Genomic DNA, 5,860 nt, shown 5'->3' with positions numbered 1-5,860 from the left:
AATGTGAGAAGATTCCCTACCAATATTAAGAATTAGTGTGAACGGGTGAGTGAATTAGAATTGCATAATTTTAAGGAGCTATTGTCTTATAATAATAACCCATTTCCTTTGTTTACTAATGAAGGAATAGATCTCACCAAACTTTTTATAATAGAAATAGACTACCAAATGAGGAGTTAATATTCTATGAGCAGTTAAAAATATTAAATTATGATAAAAAGTCTCCAGTGGATATTTTTATATACATTTGAAGATAGATGTACTTATCAGATATTGAGATTAGTTGTACTATATTTTTTAAACAATAGCATGAATTTCTCCAAGGAATTTTAGTTAAATTTAGTATGCATAACAAGACAATGAATTTTCCAAGTTTAGTTATAACAAAACCTACAAACATTCCTTTTCCTGCCTTTAACGAGTAATGATCTTAACTAGTCAGGATTCCAAACTGTAAGGTAATGTTCATAAAGAAAATAGTAGTGCCCGAACAGGGATGACTCAGCGGTTGAGCACTGACCTAAGATCCAGGAGATCGGGGTTCAATTCCTAGTCAGGGCACATGCCCAGGTTGTGGGCTCAATCTCCTATAGGAGGCGTGCAGGAGGCAGCCAATAGATGACTCTCATCATTGATGTTTCTCTCTCTCTCTCTATCTCTCTCTCTCTTTTTCTCTCTCTTGCTCCTCCTTCATCTCCCTGAAACCAATAAAGATATATTAAAAAAAAAAAAAGAGAGAAGGAATTGTGAGAGGCATTTTTATATAGTGATTAAGAACTAGACCACAGGGTTGTTATTCTGGCTCCACCACTTCACAGCTGTGAAATATTGGAAAATTATTTAAAACATCTACTTAATTTTTTTCAATTATAAAATAAGGATAGCAATAGCACCCACCTCACAGCATTGTTATGAGGATTGAAGAAATTAAAACATGTAAAATATTTGGACTAGTGTATGGCACATAATTAAGTGCTAAAAAATTTTAAAGCACATACACATTCCAAACATTACAAATTATAGCCAGCATGTAATACATGAACCTATGGAAACAGATGTCTTCTCTTTACGATAAAGTTCTCTGTTTTAGAGTCTTTAACATGAGTTAACATGAGCCCAAGAAAAGCTAATAAGGTGAAATGAGGGCAAATACAATTCTAGCCCAGAGAGCTGACAAGTTTGGTTATATAGAGAAAAGATTATATCACTCCCATCTATTAGTTCACACCTAAGTCATTAGCACAGAGTTTCAGTTAGAGGTTTATAATTCAACACAAAGAAAGGTGTTATTTTTAAAGCACTTAGCACTAATTCATCAATCACTTAAAGGGTAACAATAATAATTTAGGTATTCTTTTCTAAGAATTGTTACCATTTCAAATGCATACTTTGTGCCAAACACATTTATTTTAGTCATTGCTAATTACCACCACAATCCAAAATGTTTAGTGCTATTATTACTCCCATTTTAAATATGTATAAACATTTTCAGAGAGAATATTTAACGTACTCATACATTTAATAGTGGAGTTAGGATTCAAATGCAAATTTATTTAAATTTAAAGCCAAAGCTTTGTATACTACATTATGTACCATAGTAAGTAAGAAGACTTAAATCTGACCATGCTCCTAAAAAAATTAACTTTTCTCTTCTTTGATTTAACAACCTGTAAAATGTGTAAAAGATGGAAACTTTTTATTTTGGATTGTCTGTCCTTTTCCCACATTAAAAATCTGAAAATATTGGGTAAAAATAGCTGCAGATGTCATCTCATTTTTCTGATGTTCTGTTTTTTCATATTAGCTTCTTTAATTGCATTGTTTTAGCAACTTATAAATGCTTTTAAATTAATGATCTCTGAATTTTATAATTTTCCTAATTGTCCTTTGAAGCATCACAGTTCTGTTGCAGACTACTTTAACCCAACTAAGTGCAGATGTTCCCCTGCAACTTCCTGACTTAGGTGACAAAATGAAAATGTTTTGCTTATGTGTCATTGGAGTCCCAAAAACATTAGTAAGAAACAATGGTGCAGAAGCAATATTTGGAGATAATACTAAGATTTTTCCAAAACTGGCAAAGTACATCAACTGAACCGATTCAAGAAATTCTATAATCTCAAGCCAGTCACATATAAGGAAAACCACATTTAGAGACATAGAGTAACATAGCTGAAAATGAAAGAGAAAATATTAAAAGCAGCCAGAGAAGATATATTACCTTCAACAGAGCAACAATGAAATGGACAGCTGACTAATCAACAAAAATGATGGAAGCAAAAGAACAATGGAATTACATCATAAAGTGAGAGGAAATAACTGCCAATCTAGTAGTATATATTTAGCAAAAATATGAAATTGCCCCAAGAAATGGAGAGCAACAAAAGCATAAATATGTGAAAAAATATAAATGGATTTTGGGGGACATAACAAAGCAATAACAATGTATAAGCATAACAGTGTACAAAATAGTATAACAGAAATTTAAATATATGTAGAATTCAAATACATGATAATAACATAAAATTGAAAAACAAAACAGAATTAAAGTGTTCTAAAATTTTAGCATTATTGGGAAACTGGTAAAATTATTAATTTTTATAAGACTAAAATTAAAAATTAAAGTTTTAATTATTAATTTTATAATGCTTCAATAAATCTAAGATGCATGTTAAATCTAAGATAACCATTAAAATAATAGTAGCATTTTAAAATAATCAGTTACAGGGGGACTAGAATAACAATGGAATTTTATTAATACAAAAGAAGGCAAGAAAACAAAAAAAAGTAACAAAGAACAGGGTTCAATGGAGAGCACATAGATAAATAGTAAATATAAACCCAAATGTATCATTTGAATGTAGATGGCCTAAATGTTGCAGTTGAAAAAACTAAAATTGTCAGATGTGATAAGCAGAAGGAAAAGAAAAAGCAAACACAAGGAAAGAAAAATGCTAGACAAAGCCAAAAATAAACAGAAAAACAAGAAAGAGAAACTTGATTCAATAAGACAAAGAACGGTAAGTAGAATTATACTATTGAAGAACTAGTGACAGGAGTGAGAAGAAGGTATCCCACTGAGAGCGGTGAAACTTAATGAGAAAGTGACATTACTATGGAGAAAGGAGAAAGCAATTAATTAAATCAAGGGAGAAATGAATTAAAACAACACAGAAGTCTGTGGAAAGTCATATAAGATTGATTATGCCTGAATAACCCACTAACTACTAAGCTCATTTTTGTTTCCAGCAGTGTTATTATTGAAGTTCATAATCATAACCAATATTTATTTTAAAACGGTTAAATTATGTTTGGTACACCTTATTTTCAGAGATTAGGAAATGTGTAACATATTTTGGAAATTTTCCTATCCACATAGTTAAAATAAAGAAGCAAAGCTGCAAAAAGTGATAGCTTTACATTACCTAGAAATTTAGAATACTCTTCCACTCTAATGAAAACTCCTTTCTATGACACTGGAAGAAAATCAGCCAATAAAAGAGTGTGTGGAAATGGTCTTAAAATATATAACCAATTTACCTGCTTCTGAAAACTTGAAAGACATATATATTTCCTGAAGTTTCTGTTAAAAGACAGATTTTTATTTGGAGATCTGTTGTGGGTCTGAGATTCCTCATTTATTACAAGTTGCCCAGTGATGCCAATGCTTTGGTCCATGGACCACAAATGGAGTAAGTAGGACCTTGAAAACATAGAAGAGAAAGCCTTGAAGCTAATAATCGAAAGTTAACAATGAAAATTGCTCATTTATTTTATTACCATTGCCCCCATGGCACTAAACTCTGTTTAGTCAAAAGATATTCAATAGACCCCAAAAGTAAAAATAAACACCAGACGAGAAAGCCAATCAGGAAATTTATAAAAAATAACAAATATGAGCCAAATTATTCCATGAAAGTAATGTTTAAAAGGTTTTGCAATTTACTTATTCCTACAAATAGCAAAAGTGATTGTGCTCTGTTAATGCATGTTCTCACTGTGTCTCAGGACTATCAAATTCAATTTAGGGAAACAAAAGCGTCTTCAGAAAAACGCATACGGGATCTACAGTCATTTTTTATTATGACTTCTAAAATGTACTTCCCATCAAATTTTATATAAAATTAAAATCCAGGGTCATATAAAGCTGTCAATCAAAACATTGGCAAATGAGAAATGCACACAGTAAACATTTGGGAAAATAACATAGCAGTTTTCTCATTTTATTAAATTTTCACTGAACAAATGGTAAGTACTTTGGTGTCAGGGAAGCTACAAGAATAAAAGGCAATGAGGTTGGAAGCAGTGTGCTATGAAGATTAAGATCAGTATGTTTAATTATCTTACTCACATATTCTTCTCACCCTATAAAACCCCTGTCCTCTAAAAAGTATTTAATCAATAATCTTGAATCCGCGTCTTGAATTTCTGGGGATTCGTCATATTGCCTTATGTGTGTAACTTTTGAGATCTGCAGATAGAATGAAGAAATCAAGAACATTAAAATATAAAATAGTTTTTCTAAAAAATATGACTAGCAAGAAAAATAAAGTGCACCTAAATGTCTTAAAAGGATTACATCTCATCAAAACCCCTATTTATCTGAGGTTAAGCAGGTATTGTTTAGAACCAACAATCGCCTTTCCATTTAATTCCATGACTAGAGTAATGAGAAGAAAACCATATGGAAAACATTAAAGTAACAAATATGAGAATTTGGAAGAAAGGCACCTAAATTTACTTCATCAGATTTGGGGAAATCTGATTAGAAAATGAAAAATAGTAAGAGTCTTTAATTCTTTGAAGTATTTTACGAGAGGCGAAGATGAAATAAATAACCTAGCACAATGAGGGAAAGACATATTAATTAAGATCCTGAAAGAGTTTTCACAAAATAAGTCTTACATTATAAAAAGAAGGAAAAGGAAAAAGTTGTGTTAGTTCAGTAATAAGAGACACAGATGAAAACAAAGCATTTTAATCCATAATTTTGAATATGGAATATTTATAATAAGAGCATTTTAAAGAGTATTTTTACATTGTAATGAGTTTCTGCATACCTTAATTGACTAAAATAAGAATAAAAAAATAAATCATTATCATCCTTCACAATTATTTTTTGAATAGTATATAATAGACAACTTTTCTAGACCCCGAGAACCCAAAGTGTATAAAGTATGTTCACACACTCTAAATGAAGTGTATCATCAGGTCATTCATGAATTTATTCCTTTATTCAATTTGTCTCAGTTCAGTGAGTATCAGTTTGGCACCATAAGCCATTGAGGAGGAAAAGGTGAATGAAATAGACATTTTGGCTTCAAGGAACTTATAATTCAATAGGGGAAATAAATCATGTGCATAAAATAGGTACAATATATAAGACATTAAATGATGAGTTACACCTCTATTAGCTGCAGAACCAAGTAAGGGTGATGACACAGTTGAGGCCACTAAAATTTGGTTGAAAGAATATTAAAAGGTTCTCAAACAGAGAGAGGAAGAATGTATCCTATGAAGTCAGAGTTAGGATCATTACATCAGGCTGGTATGAACAAGGAATGCTTTCTGAAAGAACTGACTTGTAAATGGTGTAGGAAAAATTAATAGGATTTCTGAGCACTGAGACAGGGAAATAAGGACACATGAGGAATAATGAGGGCCATGGTTTGGCTTGAGTATTATAATGAATATAAGATTTCAATGCAGGTGGATTGTGAGTTCACACATAAAAAATACATTAGCAAACACATACCCTGACACACGCCCTTCCAAACATCAAGCAATGATCGATAAAATATTTTTTAAAAAAAAGTCAAATATAAAAACAAGATGAACGTCTCTGTGAACCAGAAACAGA

This window comes from Miniopterus natalensis, chromosome 8 (assembly GCF_054644295.1).
Source record: "Miniopterus natalensis isolate mMinNat1 chromosome 8, mMinNat1.hap1, whole genome shotgun sequence".
NCBI classification, from domain to species: Eukaryota; Metazoa; Chordata; class Mammalia; order Chiroptera; family Miniopteridae; genus Miniopterus; species Miniopterus natalensis.
The sequence above is the reverse complement of the archived record's forward strand: the minus strand, read 5'-3'. Positions refer to the sequence as shown.